The sequence below is a fragment of the Pelobates fuscus genome, chromosome 1, assembly GCF_036172605.1.
Source record: "Pelobates fuscus isolate aPelFus1 chromosome 1, aPelFus1.pri, whole genome shotgun sequence".
Taxonomy (NCBI): domain Eukaryota; kingdom Metazoa; phylum Chordata; class Amphibia; order Anura; family Pelobatidae; genus Pelobates; species Pelobates fuscus.
The window spans coordinates 394,506,405-394,523,870 of NC_086317.1; the positions used below are offsets into that span (position 1 = coordinate 394,506,405).

A 17,466-nucleotide genomic window follows, 5' to 3' on the forward strand; every position below is an offset into this window, starting at 1 on the left:
AGTAACATTGGAACAATGAATGTATCATAAGCCTATTTCTGTATAAATATATTTTATTTATTTCTGAAATAAAAACATTCTTAACTTATAAAAAAAATAAATAAAAAAAATAATAATAATAAAAAAAAAAGTTTGTCAATTGAGTGAACTGCAGGTTAGATATTTTGTGAAACCTGTGCTTTCTTTGTCCGTTTCATGTGCCCTAAGAATATGTAAAGAATAAAACACAATGTATGAGGCACAGACCAAAAGCAGGATAATGTTTTGATATCTTGTTCTGTAGGTAGTTCCTACTCGCTTCTTGGGAGAACTTCAATGATGTAGTTCTTGTGTCCCAATCCTCAATGGACGTACAACTCCACTGTAAATATGTCTTGCCATCTACCCTTTTTGCCCATCTTTGCAGGGTTGCATATTTGTGTAGAGTTTGTGTATGTTTCTGTGTTGTGTTGGGGTATTTACATATCAACACAGATACAAGCGATAAAAAGACTTACAGATAAACGGACACCTATTTTAGCAACACTCCTCTTTCTTTACTTTTATTTATTTATTTTGGGTGCAGAAGGATGGCTTTCCCTAGGGTCCACTGGGAGCATGGACTATGAAGAAGGAGCCAGAATATGAAAGATTTGGGTGGGCTAGATATTAACATTTTGGGTAGTTTTTTGCCTTTGGATGTACCAAGCTGCATAAACTCTGCCATTTACCATATTTTTCTTAACCCTGCCTTTTTATATTGCTTTTATTGTCTAATGTATATTCCTTCGTAAAGTTTGTTTGTTTGTTTATTTTTCCTGACCTTACCTAGACTGAGACAGTTCTTTAAATATTTCTTGCAGTGCATCACACGCCTGAAAACGTGGGAAACACAGCTATTTACCAATATGTGGGACAAATGTAGGACTGTATATTACACTGTAACTTGTGGGACAAAAGGAGTCAAATATTGTATATTTCACTATTTCAGATTTGTGGAAAGGTTTATATGGGGTTAAAAAAAGAAGGTAGAACATGGCAGGGTTAGTTTTAACTAGTTAAATGAAAGAAAGGGATAAAGCAGAATTCAATCTGGCAAGGATATATATCTTTAAACAAAATGGTAGCAAAAGATGGATTACAAAGAAAGCTAAGAAATCATTTAGGTGTCTGCTCCCCCCTCTGAAAAGGCAATGTTTCCATTAAAAAGCTTACGTTACAGGGACATATTATGCACACCAGAACAACTACATTAAGCTGTGGCATCCCTCATACAGGCATACAGAAAAATATTGTTGGCCCCTGTGTGGTTTATTAGTTTGACAATTATTGTGTACTACTTTAGTTTATGTACTGCTGTTGTATTTTTATAGTTCTGCTTGTATTGTAATTACAATTTTAATATCGTTGTGATTAAACCTGTACATTTCATCAAGCTGTATAATCTTTTGTTTTAGGATTAATGAGAATGGGAAGTTTTAAATGGTGAGAGGTAGTGTATGAAGGTGTGTGTGGCCAGGAAGAGGCGCTGTAAAGATTTTTTTCGCACAGGATGCCTAAAAAGCCTCAGGCCAGTCCACAATGGGGAAAAGCATTTTTTTCAGAAGGGATTTTAAAGGAGACGGTTGGAGGCAGAAATGTATGACGGTGAGGTGGGTTACAATATTGTTGTGAGCAGAGGGAACACAGGTCTGGTGGCCTTGTAACTCAGGTCAAATCCCAGGACTTGTTTTTGCAAGGATAGGGGTTATCCTGGAAAAGTCAGGACAGTTGGTAACTATAGGTTGGTCAGCTAGCACTCAGAACTTTTTTTTCAAAAGGCAGCTACCTCCCCCCCCTCCCCTCCCCCCCCCCCCAGTTTCTCCTCCACACTCCCCTTTACTCCGTGACCTCCTGGAGCTTAAGAGAATGTTTTATATGAAAAGTTCAGGATAAAGCCTTAGAAGTCTTCATAACAAACAGCTGTATGCAGTCTGAAATATGTTATCATATGATCACATAGACTAATACTTTCCACTGTCAATGAGATGCATTATCCAAAAACATTTGTTGCTGAAAATGAAGGTGCATACTGCAAGTGAATAGGGGGAAGGTAAAATTACTTTTTCCCTTCATACTGAACGCGCTATGTTTTACTATGGGTGCTTTCATCTTGGCGGGAAGCACACAAATGACAATGCTTGGCTCACTCAGGAGCCTTTCTCATGCTTGAGCTAAAATGTTCCTGTTTCACTAATTGGTGTTCAAGGGTAGACATCCCTTTCGAAATACAGAGGTATGAGATCGGGTTTGGGGTGGGGGGGGGAGAGGGGCTTTTAAGGGATGTTGCCAGTGTCACTTGCGATATCTATAATGTGTGGTTGTGTCTGCCCATTGAAGGGGCGTGTCACCTTGGCATCAAGCATGCCAGGCTGACAGATCCTCCAGTCTGGGTCCCGGCCTGTAGGACCATCCAAAGAGAGCTGCATAGCGCAAGTGCGTCTAATGATGCTTACTCTGTGTTGCACGGCAACAGTTTCATGGTTGTGGATTAGCAGGGATCTAAATTGGGATGGTGTGACAGGACACCACTGAAAATGGCCGTTAGGAGTCCTGCTTTAAATCTGTTCTATACTGTGTTGCTGCTTTGTAAATTCATAATATACAACAATAATTATTAACAAGGTAACTTTGTGGTTTTGTCATCTTTTTAACATCTCTTCTAGATCACCACAATTAATAATGTAACAACCTGGCTATTGGGACAGTGTCACATAATTCAGTTGTGTGGTGTGTGAAGCCTGTAGGAGGTGTGCATCTGTGTCACATTTTGATTGAGGAGTATTTTTGCGGCTCAGTGGGTGGCATGCAAGTTCTATGCAAGAACCATGAAGTAAAACTCCTGCAAAGCCTAGGGGCACCTACAAAGGGATCTTCACGCCAATATCTGCTACTGCTGTTCCATCCTGGATTTAAAAAACAAAACAAAACAAAATTGTGCTTTAGAAAACTGTAAAAAATGCAGATCGGCTTATTTTCTTACCTTAATTGTTTTAAATGCTGTTTACTTCTAAGCTATGCTAAGCTGCACTTGGCATTCTTTAGATGAACCACACATCAGAGTCAAAATTCCGTTTATAATATATCCAGGGTTATGTAAGGAAATTTTTTTTTTTGTTTCTTTAAACAAATGGAAACTTTTTTCAAATTTGTTACAAAAGTAGCTTCAAGAGATCAAGGTAGCTACATATGGATTATGGAACACTCCAAGTATCATAACCACTTCAGCACACTGTAGTGGCTATGGTGCTACAAATGCACTTGCATCCCACACCCCAAGTAAAAGGATTCAAATAATTTAGGAACATGTTGCTACTTACCTGGGGGTCTGCATGGCACCCCTCCACACCTCCTATCTGCTGTAAGGAGAGCTGGAGCTTCCAGCTCTCTTGAACTAAGCCTAGCTGTGCAGGACTAATTCTTTGCCATCAGCTGATCACTTTTAGCCAATGAGCTAACCCCTGCACTGCTGGACATAGCTCAACAAATATTTCATCAGCGTGGACCCCCAGGTAAGAAGTCATATCTTACTAAACCCTTCTGTAGAGTTTATGGTACTTAAAGTATTCATTTTAATTTGAGAATAAGCCCTAAGGGAATGCAAAGTATGAGGCGCTGTCCAAGGGCAGATTATCTTTTATAATGGCAAAACTCAACTTGAGTTTACTTGAAACACCCATTGGGTGAGCTATTAAGTTGTTTCCAATTCACTGTTTCTTAAATATTCAATTTGAACTCCTGGCAATTAACACTTTTTATTGGTTTCGTAACCTGTGGTTGGATTGGGCATTGGCGGAGAAGGATATGCCAGGGGAGTCATGGCGCTGTAAAAAGTGGGTAAATTAAAAATAAAATATATATATATATATATATATACTAATTTTTTTTTTTTTTTTGCATTTGTTTTTTCTGACTAGGGGCATTTGTATTTCGAATAATTTAGTGTTCCTTTAACCTGCATGGACAATTGTTGCTTTAGGATCTTTAATGGTAATTGTTTGTGTTTTGTTGGTTTGTTTGTATTCATACAATTAATATACACTGAACAAAATTATAAACGTAACACTTTTGTTTTTGCTCCCATTTTTCATGAGCTGAACTCTATGTACACAAAAGGCCAATTTCTCTCAAATATATATTCAAAAATCTGTCTGAATCTGTGTTGGTGAGCACTTCTCCTTTGCTGAGATAATCCATCCACCTCACAGGTGTGGCATATCAAGGTCCTGATTAGATGATTAGACAGCATGATTATTGCACAGGTGTGCCTTAGGCTGGCCACAATAAAAGGACAGTCTAAAATGTGCAGTTTTACTGTATTGGGGGGGTTAAGGGGGGGGGGTCTGAAAACCAGTCCGTATCTGGTGTGACCACCATTTGCCTCACGCAGTGCAATGCATCTCCTTCGCATAGAGTTGATCAGGTTGTTGATTGTGGCCTGTGGAATGTTGGTCAACTCCTCTTCAATGACTGTGCGAAGTTGCTGGGTACTGGCAGGACCTGAAACACGCTGTCGTATACGCCGATCCAGAGCATCCCAAACATGCTCAATGGGTGACCTATCCGGTGAGTATGCTGGCCATGCAAGAACTGGGATGTTTTCAGCTTCCAGGATTTGTGTACAGATCCTTGCAACATGGAGCCGTGCATTATCATCAGGTGATAGTCGTGGATGAATGGCACAACAATGGGCCTCAGGATCTCGTCACGGTATCACTGTGCATTCAAAATGCCATCGATCAAATGCACCTGTGTTCGTTGCCCATACCATAACCATACTGCCACCATGGGCCACTCGATCCACAACGTTGACATCAGCAAACCGCTCACATGCAATTCACGGGCAACAACTCTGGTGGACATACCTGCAGTCAGAATGCCAACTGCCTGCTCCCTCAAAACTTGCAACATCTGTGGCATTGTGCTGTGTGATAAAACCGCACATTTTAGAGTGACCTTTTATTGTGGCCAGCCTAAGGCGCACCTGTGCAATAATCATGCTGTCTCATCAGCATCTTGATATGCCACACCTGTGAGGTGGATGGATTATCTCGGCAAAGGAGAAGTGCTCACTAACACAGCTTTAGACAGATTTGGGAACAATATTTGAGGGAAATAGGCCTTTTGTGTACATAGAAAAAGTCTTAGATTTTCGAGTTCAGCTCATGATAAATGGGGGCAAAAACAAGTGTTGCGTTTTTTTCAGTGTATTTATATAGTTATGCTTTAAAAATAAAAAGTGGGATCACTTCCTGTCTGTTGTGTCTATTTATGAGCTATATTTCCAAACCAGCAGTTTTGTGAGGTAAACCTTCTTTTTATTTTTATTTTTTATGTTTTATGAAATCTTAAATATTGATCTAAAGCTGTCTCGATTTAGTTGTGGTTAAAAAGGACCATCACATTTTACCCCCCATGATGATTTGTGTTTCGTACCAAGTTAATCCGAACAGTTGTGTGTGTGTGTGTGTTTTTTTATTTTTTTTTTTTTTATTAAAAGGTCTGCTTTTTATCATAAAATTGTCTTCCCATAAAATACATTCTACAGTACTTGATTCATTTTTTTGGTTTAGCTCTGTGGGGTGGCATTGCAAATAGTTTGTGTTGGACAAAAATTCTTTGTTGGGAAACCTGCCCGGAATCCTCCAGCTTAGAGGAAATGCTAGAGATTACCTATCTCTATTGTATGGCCTTGGTTTGAGCCATTAAGCGGGACTTTTATTGTTTTGACAAGGAAATATTCATTTCAATAGCTTCCTCAGGCATTCAGTTTTGTAAAGGGCTTGCACATCTGTCACAGAATGCAAATTCTAAAAATGTCTTCCCCCTCATCGACAAAATAACTGGAGACTACCAGCACTTTGATTTCATTGCACATTACCTAGGATTTATCCATCATGGATGCCTGGAACGTATATTCTGGCAAGTACAAGATGTCAAATTTTATTGCTGAACAGCCAGGTTCCAGCTTTATTTTATAATGGTATTCATTTTTTTTTTTTTTTCCCTTCTGTGGAAGAAAACTTTTCATAAATCCATGGAAATTATACTCCCAGAGGGTGGCAACACCAAACCGGAAACCCTTCGCATCATACTGTAGTCTCTTTAGTAAACTCAAAAAGAAGGGCATATTTCTTATAACCCATGTTTGAGTTTATGCATAATGGATAATTAAGAGGATCCATGTGGATGGGGTCTGATTTGTGGAGATATCATTGTTAAGGGTGGTGGCACGTTCTAAAGGCTAACAAGTAGCTGTTTGTGTAACGCTATTTAGGTATTAATTTTAATTGAGGTATTGACTCTTCTGACTCAGTCTAGTGTCTAACACAAATGTCCCATTTGTTCAATACACAAACATGGAATTATGAGAGAAAATGTTGATGCCAATCAAATGGGGTGGTGGAAATGTACTGGGATGGCATGTACATTGGAGGTTAGTAGATACAAACTTGTCTGATGTGTGCTTCTGGGTGAGTGGAGTCACCATTTCAATAACCAACTTGGTGTTGGAGTTGGTTCTCTTTAGTTTGGAGTGTCACTTTAACTGTTTGAGAACTCTTGAGATTCCTGTACACTAATTGCTCCATTAGTATACGGAAAATAAATGAACAAGTATATGTGGGTACTTATATCCCTTGTTGTTGCTATATAACAAAATAACTCTCTATAGGCACTCAGACCCCTTAATCTCAATTAAGTGGTCTGAGTGCCAAGCCCCTGCACTTTTTAACCTTCCAGATGAAAGCATTGGTGTTTTGCAGTTATGACCATCTTTTCATTGCAGAGTTGAGATGCTTCTAGTAGCTGTCAGGAAGACGGCTATTACAGGTACTTTCTCAGGTAAGTTCTCACTCTAACTGAAATTACTTTTCTAGAGAGTATTTGATTGGTGCATATCAGTGTTTTTGCCACGCGTGGGCACTAGCCTCTCAGTGCTTCCCTAGGGATCTCAGCCAGGGACGTGAAGCGGTTGCATGGGAGACCATCATGACTTGGGATGAATGGTAAGTAAAAAAAAAAAAAAATATATATATATAATTTTTTTTTTTTCTTTTCTTTGAACCTCTGGAAGAGGGAGTTACCTAGATAGGCTTGTGTTCCCTATTCGTTAGATTAGTTGGATCTATTAATTTGGTAGCCTGTTGGCATTGTCTTTTTCCCCATGAATAGCTTAGTTTAGTTTGTGGTGATCTTATGTTTTCTTATACAATATTCCTCATGTTGGCAAAACAACCTTCATTTTGTTTTTGTTATTCTAAATTAGAACACTAGTCACTGTCTAGACAAGAAGAGCTATATTTGTAATATTATGTCTTCGTTGGTTCACAAGTTTTCATTAAAGGGACACTGTAGGCACACAGACCACTTAAGCTAATTGAAGTAGTCTGGGTGCTGTTTACATTGCAGCTCTAAGACTGCCCTCAGTGGCTGTCTACCAGACAGCCACTGGGGGCGCTTCCGGAATCCAAACAGACTTTGGTCTGTTATCTGACGCTGGACGTCCTCACGGACCTCCAGCGTCAGATTTTCCCCATAGGAAAGCATTGAATAATGCTTTTATTTTTACGGGGAGGTCTAATGTGCGCGCGGCCATTGCCACGCATGCGCATTAGGTCTCCCCCTGCCCACATTTTTCAGTGGATTCAGGTAAGTGGGGGGGGGGGGTTTAACCCCTTCGGCCCCGCGGGAGACTGGCAGCCCAGTAGCCTATAGTGCCAGGAATACGGGTTTGTTTTCCTGGCACTGTAGGATCCCTTTAATGTTGAACTGTCACTCTCTCCATTGCTTTCTACAGCCTTGCTTGTTGTTTCTGGTTAGTGTTAATTCTGTATTAGCAACCTGCAAGACTTTTGATTGGAACAGGTACATTTTTAGCACTCTCAGCCAATCGCTCCTTTCAAGCATAAAATGTACACTGATAACATGTGTTCATTTCACGTAATCATTGTTGCCGGTACAATGGTCTCTACTTTATAATTTTTTTTTGCTATAAACCAATTCACCATCTAACACCAAGGGGCTCTAGGCACCCTAACTTCTTCTAGGGTCTAAATCAAGGCTAGGCAACCTTCTGCAAGCCAGATGTTGTGAACTACATCTCGCCTGATACTTTCCCAGCATTTTGGCTGTAAGAGGTTTATGGGAGACAGTCCAAAACATCTGGAGTGCCGAAGTTCTAGATTACATTTTTACCCAAGTAAATAGGCTCACTTTGTTGAGAATCAAACCTGTGACTCTACGATACAGCGGCTGGCTTTCATAACAACTGATCAACGATCTGCCTCTAAGGGTTAACGTAAAACTCTCTAATGCTGTACCCCACGTGTGTCACCCTGCTCTTTTCAGCCGTAGACATTCCGCATCGTCGCTGCCAAGATATCGCTAATAATGGAAAAAATGTGAGAAGTCGAAAAATGTAGACTGCCACAACTCCACCTTAACATTGGCATGCTTTTAAAAACATCCTTTTATTTTTGCCAGGGTGTGGAATGATTGCATAGCAGGTCATCACATTTCTGTCTCCTTTCATAGGTGAAGTGAGACATGACTACACCAGTCTTGGCGTTAGTAAAGGTACGGCTCTGTCCGGAAATCAATTATTTGCTTGTTGCCTGAAATGGCCATCTGTCAGGCAAAGGATGTCTTTATTTTCCAACTGCACAGATTGCAAACTGCTGAGATATTTCTAGTTCACTGCTAGAGTGATGCGAGCATTTTGTTATGGTATTTTTCACACCGAGATCCAGAATCATAGTTTAAATTGCAGGGCTGCCTTTCTAATCTGCGCATTGGGTTTCCAGACTTTAGTGAAATGAGGACATTTTATGCTATTTCTCCAACACGGAGTTAACTGACTGGTGATATTCCAGTTACTCTAGAACTGCAACTCCCGCAATACTTTGCCAGTTGTTGGGATTTTTTTTTCCTATTAAACAAATGCAAAAAGGACCAGCACCTTATGTAGGAGAACATACACACCGATAAAGAATGTAAAAATGATATCCAGTCCAGCCACTACCTTTTCTATAGGTGCTCCTCCTACCTCTCCCAGGGCTCTTTCAGTGTTTCTTTCTCTGGTTCTGCATCTTCTCCCCAACCCCTCTCTGTCGGCGTCCCCCAAAGTTCTGACCTTGGCCCCCTATTGTTCTCTATCTATACTGCCTCCCTTGGTAAACTCATCAGCTCCTTTGGTTTCCAATATCATTTATATGCAGATGCCACGCAAATCTACCTGTCCTCCCCTGATCTCTCTCTGCCCACCTTGACTCGTGTTTCTGACTGCCTCTCTGCTATTTCCAACTGGATGGCTGCTCACTTCCTTAAACTCAACCTGTCCAAAACAGTTCTTCCTCCCTCAAGTGCTGCTACTCCTGTTGTCTCCATCCAAGTCAATGGCGCTACTATCACCTCTACCTCGCAGGATCGCTGCCTAGGGGTTCTTTTCGATTCTTACCTCTCTTTTACTACCCATGTCCAATCGATAGTCAAATCCTGTCGCTTCCAACTCAAGAACATAGCGCGCATCCGCCCACATCTAACGCCAGATGCGGCTAAGCTACTGGTTCATGCTGTTGTTCTCTCTCGCCTCGACTACTGCAATCCCCTTCTCACCGGTCTTACATGTTCCCAGCTTGCACCGCTGCAATCTATAATGAATGCAGCTGTGAGGCTTATTTTCCTGTCCAGTCGCACCTCCCATGCCTCCACGCTCTGTTAGTCCCTGCATTGGCTTCCAGTTAGATATAGGGCCCAATTCAAAATTCTGGCGCTTGCTTACAAATCCCTACATAATGCTGCTCCAACATACCTATCCTCTCTCATACACAAGTATGTCCCGTTGAGACCCCTGCGCTCATCCCAAGACCTACGCCTATCCTCTACCCGGATCCCCACCTCTGACGCTTGCCTTCAAGACTTCTCTAGGGCTGCACCTATTCTGTGGAACTTCCTTCCCTCCTCAATCAGACTTTCACCCAGCCTCCACTCCTTCAAAAAATCTTTGAAAACTCACTTCTTCATTAAAGCGTATCAATTAAACTGTCAGTAGGCTTCTCATCCCCCACCCCATGACTCCTTTCCTGCAACTGTCAAAAATGACCTACCAAGCACTCCATAAACCCTTCTCTAACAAACTATTTAATTCCCCTACTTTAACCCTTTTGTGTCACTATACCCCACTCCCTCTAGCATGTAAGCTCATTGAGCAGGGCCCTCAACCCCCTCTGTTCCTGTACGTCCAGTGGTCTGATCTCAATTATGTGTCTGTTAGTCCACCCATTGTACAGCGCTACGGAATTTGTTGGTGCTATATAATAATAATATAGGAATACTATTAGATGGCTTACGCTTGGTGTCTGCCTGTTTTTTTTATTTTGTTCATTCGGTTTCTAAATTACATCCCTCTGGTCACAAGTGGCGTTTTTCATAGTGGGGTTACATGTAATATTACCATCCATAATGCTATACCGTTGTGTGTCATCTATTTTTCTTTTTTCTTTTTGTTTTGTTTTTTTATGCTTTTTTTTTTAACACATTTCTAGCATAAATAAAAGTTAATGCCCCTGCTGTGTGAAAATTAAAAATGTGATCTCATTTTAATATATAGCCTAAAAAATAATTCTAAGCAATATCATTTAAATCACTTTACTTTAATCCCTAACCATTCTGTATCTGGCATAATCTGTACTCTGATGGCCCTTTTTGGTTTCTTGTATGAATTCCATGTAATGTCCAATAAACCGGACACCCTAGTAAACATTCCTTTAAATATATTTTGTCAAAAAGAATTGTTCCACTCATTTCATTGCAAAATAAGCAGGGCTTGCTACAAGCTTTGGGGTCATATCATGAAACCTAAGGTTTAATGAATATAATGCTTATGAGGTTTATTTTACCATATTATGACAAACCTATGAAGAAATGGATTGTGTTTACATGAGCCATTATATAGAAAAGAGTACAATGCATAACTCTCTGTTTCCTTGGTACTTCGCCTGTGTTTTATTTTTTTTATATTTTATATATTTTGGACCGTTACTTAAATTACTTACATGGCATAGTCTTAACATTATTCAGTTTGCAAATAATAATTATTCAAAATGCTTCTAGATTGACCCTGCTTAATAATAATCTCTAGAACCTAACGTTTCTTTTTTGAATAAACAGTACTGTTTTGGATTTCAGAATTATTTTGAAATAGCCTTTTGGTAAGTGACTTTCCAAACTTGTATTTGATCGATGAAACATCTGTGCTCCATTTTGCTGTCAGATATACTTCTTTAAATCCTCCATTCCCCAAAAGTTGGCAAGGATGGATGGTTCTAATAGTTCAACTCTGATAAAGGTCTTTTATTTCAAGATTCTTGCAGGCCTGAAAAAATATTCTAGATCGGTTCTAGATGACACACAAACTGTAAACTGTACAAACTGGATCTCTGCTTAGCTAGCCTTCATCTCCCTATGCTGTTAGTTGCAGTTCCAAACCAACCATAGGGTTACAAAATTTCCACTGGCCCTGGCATGTCTGTAAAACAGGTCTGGTTTTTGGGTTTTTTTTTCTCATCCTTTCTGAAGCATAGTCTTAGCAGTGAAAGTACTGTGAAGTGTTTGTTGATATGCATTAAGCAAGAAACAATATGACCGATAACTGCTTTCCCGCATTCTACAGGAGTTAGACATAAGTTCTCCTCCTTTGGAAAGTAGACACTTCCTTGCCCAGTCTCTAGAGGAGTATGTTTTATACGTTGCTCGTTCTGCCGGCCACAAATGGGATGCGTTGCAGCGCAGCTCCTCATACGAAATTCTGTGAAAGGAATGCAGAGGAAATTCCATCATGCTAAATGATATTCCATGGGGGATGGAGCTGTAAAGGGGGGTGGAGGGGGAGAGAGAAAATAGGATGTAGACTGAGGTGAAATTCAGCACAAGAAGTGTGCTTTGGCGATGGTGCACAATTTTAAATGTGAAATAAATCAATTGTTACTGTGCTTGACTCTGAGACTATGGTGGGGCCCCAGTAGAATGTACATTTGGTGCTCATATTTTGTGGTGTGACAGATTTCCTAACCACAGAAACTGGGAACTGGAAATCTAGAACAAAATGAGCTGGAATGTGTATTTTTTTACCCTGCACATGGAATTATTTTTGGCTGGACCTTATATTTCCCATCTCTGCCCTTTCAGTAATGGTATTTGCGCGGTTTCCTTAGTGTTTTTGTTTGCAGATGCCAGACCTAATGCTGTATAAGGCAGTGCCAAAGTAACAGGCACACATAACACTGGGGCCTGGCCTGACCTCTATTCTTGCAGCTATACACAAATGTTAGAGGAAGGTTATTGTATATTGAATCCTGGGCCCAGTCTGTTCATATTACAAGGCCTGTGATCAGAGTTTTGTGTATAACTTATTTATGTGTTAACCCATTCTATATTAAAAAGGAGGGGATTTAGTAGTACACTGTTTTGTTTTTTTGTTTTAAATAGTTTTCTTCTAGCTGTTATTTGAGGCCCAACAGTTCAAGGAATACTATAGGATCAGGAATACAAACCTGTATTCCTGACCCTATAGTGTTAAAACCACCATTTTAGCCCTCCTGGCCGTCCTCGTGCCTCCCTAAATATAGTAAAATCTTACTTGTATTCAAGTCTGCAGCTGCTGCCTCTGCTCCTGAACTGTCTGCTGACATCATCAGAAGTGGTGGTCTGAGCCAATCACAATGCTTCCTCATAGGATTGGTTGAGACTGTCAAGGAGGCAGAGCCAGCACAAACCAAACACAGCCCTGACCAATTAGCATCTCCTCATAGAGATATATTGAATCAATGAATCTATATGAGGAAAGTTCAGTGTCTCCATGCAGAGGGTGGAGACACTGAATGGCACCTCTAGTAGCCATCTGAGGAGTGGCCATTAGCTAATGGCTAATGATTTAGGTAAACTAGAAAAATGGTCAGAGTTGTGGCAACTGACATTTAATGTGGATAAGTGCAAGATAATGCATCTTGGATGTGAAAACCCAAGGGCAGAGTACAGAATATTTGATAGAGTCCTAACCTCAACATCTGAGGAAAGGGATTTAGGGGTGATTTATTTCTGATGACTTAAAGGAAGGCAGACCATGTAATAGAGCAGCAGGAAATGCTAGCAGAATGCTTGGTTGTATAGGGAGAGGTATTGGCAGTAGAAAGAGGGAAGTGCTCATGCCATTGTACAGAACACTGGTGATACCTCACTTGGAGTACTGGAGACCATATCTTCAGAAGAATATTGATACTTTGGAAAGAGTTCAGAGAAGGGCTACTAAACTGGTTCATGGATTGCAGGATAAAACTTACCAGGAAAGGTTAAAGGATCTTAACATGTATAGCTTGGAGGAAAGACGAGACAGGGGGGATATGATAGAAACATTTAAATACATAAAGGGAAACAACACAGTAAAGGATGAGACTATATTTAAAAGAAGAAAAACTACCACAACAAGAGGACATAGTCTTAAATTAGAGGGACAAAGGTTTAAAAATAATATCAGGAAGTATTACTTTACTGAGAGGGTAGTGGATGCATGGAATAGCCTTCCAGCTGAAGTGGTAGATGTTAACACAGTGAAGGAGTTTAAGCATGCGTGGGATAGGCATAAGGCTATCGTAACTATAAGATAAGGCCAGGGACTAATGAAAGTTTTTATTTAAAATATTGGGCAGACTAGATGGGCTGAATTGGTTCTTATCTGCTGTCATATTCTATGTTTCTATGTAATGTTGTACTGTTTCTTTTAAATTTGTTGTTGCTTGAATATCCTATACAATACAGTTGCTTTAGAATCCTTGTGTTTATCTATGCACCGTCTGTTGCTGCATCGTTGTACAGTATTATGGGAAAAAGATGATTTGAGCTATGTTGTGTGTCATTTTGGTTTTCAGGGACAGTAAATGCTATTTATTCTAATAGCTGTTCGGTCTGCAGCCTAATTGCTTCTGCTTCCAAAACACATTATCTGGTATCCACTTGTTTTTATATTGTTTTAAATTCTTGCGAAATGGACCTAATGAGAAGTATACTGATGCTTCTGTAAACCAGGCATAACGTGGACAAATTACTTGGTTGTGAATGTGCCGAGTGCATACAGTCCCATTTTTATTTCATTATTAAACATTAACAGTCATCATGCGTTTCTAATGAATATGAATGCTTGTGGGATACAATTTTAAAACCGAGTAATGTATTTCTCTATAGCTTTCTTTTCTCTTTTTTTCTTCTTTTTAAATTGAACACAACGTCTAATACAGTGTTACACTATGGAATGCGCATGAATGTACTTTATGTTTAGATTCACACAAAAAAAGCCTTCAAGATTCCTCCTGGGACTTTATATCCCGTTTAAGTCAAGATTTTTTTATGAAAGATCTTGTGTATCAGAGTGAAGTTGAATGATGTCACTTCGACGAGCAGTCTCAATGCAAGCCAACTGTTTATGTTGTATTTCCTGATTCTTTATGTAATGTATATGATATTCCATCAAAATCTGTTTAGTTTCAATGTCCATTTCTATTGATGTGACAATGATATTTTTAAAATGTGCGAAAAACAAAATAAGTACACGAGCAGTGTGTAGAAAGTGGTAGACTGTTGACCTGAAAATATTTTTTTAGAAAAGATACAAACGTCTCCTTAAACCTTACGGGACCGGTAGAGGGATTATAAATGGTAGGAGCTTGATTTGCTAGCCAGTTTATCTAATGTAAAGGGCATTGTGTAGTGCTGATCTTCTCTAGTCGGGATTTTACTGATCCCATAACAGAACTTCGCACGTAGCTGCAAAGCTAAGATTGTACATCTTGGCATTTAACAGCACCAAAGACTGTGCAATAGAATTGACAGTGAGAAGGTTATCTAAATTGAATATTGTTCCTATCCTTTTCTGCCTGATGGTTACGTTGGGGTGTTAGGAGTCAGGTCGTAGTCTTCAAAAAAGACTCTATATTAATGTTAATTATGCTCTTTAAAAAAAGTGTGTTTTGGTTTTTTTTTAATTCTTTTTTTTTTTTTTATTATTTTTCATGTTTTTGGTAGACAGAAGGTTTACTTTTTTAACATCCAGGACTGGTCCAAGACATGTACTGCCAAAGGCCAAGAACAAAATGTTGCTGCCACACACGTTTTGACTTCTCACAACATAATGAATTCACAAATCACATAAAAGCATACATAATTATCCTTCCCACATATATAACCAACTACTCACAAACACACCTACTTATCAGCACATACACACACAGACACTCATTCATACACACACACTTTTTTCTTGGTGGTCTGCTCACTCCTTAATGTCTGAGGTAATATCCCATAAAAGTATTATGTGTCTCTAATGGACCCATCTGGACATCTTCATGGGTCAGAAAAATTAGATAGACTGTTATCTATGTCTGTGATAATATTCTTTTGATTTTATGTTTATGTATTTCTGATAATTACATAAATGTTATAATAAAGGAGTTTAACGGGTAGCGCTTTACAGGTTATTCAGTAAAATGTGAGTTGCTGTGATTCAGAGTAGCTTTCACATTTCAGTCCAAAATAGTCAAACTTAAAACTCACTTAGAAATTACTTTGATTCTCTTATTTTGGCCTGAAATTTTAAATTCATTTTTGCATTTCTAGCGGTGTCATTTCTATTAATAACCCTGTCTGTCTTAAAGGGATATGTCAGGGAGACGGCCACCATAGGTTGGATTAACCCTGCAATGTAAACATAGCAATTTATCTGAAACTGCTATGTTTTCAGCTGCAGGGTTTAAACTAGGAGGACCTGGCACCCAGACCACTTCATTGAGCTGAAGTAGTCTGGGTGACTATAGTTGTCCTTTAAGCCTCCAACCTTCTTGTCAATGTCATGATTTAAGAGTCGTCTGCTACTTTTTTTTTAAATTTTTAAATTTTTTATTTTTGTTGTGCATAAGAATTACAACCGTGCTTGCACAGCCACAATAGCTTCCACAAGCTCTATTTTCATTTGATTTAACAGAAACATGGCTTGGAGATAATTTGCACATTTTTGTATTTAGAATACTATGACATGCTAGATTAGGTATGCATATAACTTCGAGTAACATGAATAAGTATACTTATGCTTATAATGTGATTTGCAGGTCTTGTGTTATGACTAATAGAAAATAATACAATTGACAAGCTTTTTACACGTTATGGACTGAGGCTTAAGACACAATAGCAGTGTGATAAAGTGGCATATGGAGACTTGCAAGGTTATACTGATATATTGGGCCACTATGCTTAATGTACCTTGAGCCCCACAATATGTAGAGAGAACAGTAGGTAAGTCTAATGCTGAGAAAAAAACAAATATTATAAACCAAAAATATTATTAGAGCATGGCTTATGCTGGTCGGTGCTATATTGGGGGGGATGGCGTTTCTTCAGTGTCCCTTTGTAGCGAGTTCACTGGCCCCCTGTCAGAGTCTCTTTTTCACCCGATACCTTCCTTGCAAAAGTAGTGTACGTCTGGCGCTGGGGTTCTGCTTCTCGCCGCTGTGCGGGTGTCTGTGGAGGTTTCCCTCCCGCCCCAGGCTGGCTTGAAGGCCTGCACTTTCTTGCCACTAACTCGGTTACCGCTAGGGTCCGGGTTTCCTCCACGTGCGGGAGTGACGGGGGAGCTGGTCTTTTCCTGTCGCTTGCGTATCTTGTTCCTCCGCCATTGTGGCTGGTGCTTTGGGGCTTTCTGCCCTTCGGCCTTCAGCCCGGGTGGGCTAGATTGCATGTGGATAAGTAGTTGAGGCGACGTTGTGCCCGAGGGCATTCCCTCCACTCCCCGCCGTCCGCAGGTCCGCTTACCCAGCGTCGGTGGTGCAGGTGTCATGGTTCGGGCTGCTCGTTGCCGCTTCATGAGTGTGTCCCAGAAGCGGTTCAGTGTCACATCTAGCTTCTGTAGGGGTGCTTTCCTTGGCATTTGTGCCGAGTGTGTGCTCGCCATGTGAGTCGCTTCGCCGGCCGCCATTTTAGTTGCACTCTGTAAGGGTCTGCAGCCTTGCAGTTCAGGGTCAGGCTTGTGCTGCTTGCCATTTAAGTTGCGTGTGGACCGGGATGACCCCCACTGGTCCAGAAGGGGGGGGGGGGGAAGGAGGCAAGTGTGCATAGGGGGCTGTACTCTGCTTTACCATCCAGGAGATCGGCCGCCTCTCCCTGGCTCGGTCGCATGTAGGCCCCATGTGCTGTTGGTCGGGTTCCCGGGCAGTGTAAATCTTGTTTGTAGGTTCATTCGATGCCCCTTGGGTCCCTTGACTCGTTGTGTGCCCTCCGGCTCAGAATCGTGTCTGTTTTCGGGGTATTTATCCCCAGTTTTGTTGCTTTGTGCAGGAGCTGATTCACAGCATGTCTGTCCTGCTTGGCAGTTAGGCTCCGCCCCCCGTCTACTACTTTTAAAGATGAATT

At 40.4% G+C, this 17,466-nt stretch overlaps 1 protein-coding gene across 2 annotated transcripts in view; it reads left to right on the forward strand.

Annotated features, from left to right (window-relative positions):
- Positions 1 to 17,466, forward strand: part of LRP1 (LDL receptor related protein 1) — a 312,569-nt gene that overhangs the window by 15,348 nt on the left and 279,755 nt on the right. The window lies entirely within an intron of this gene.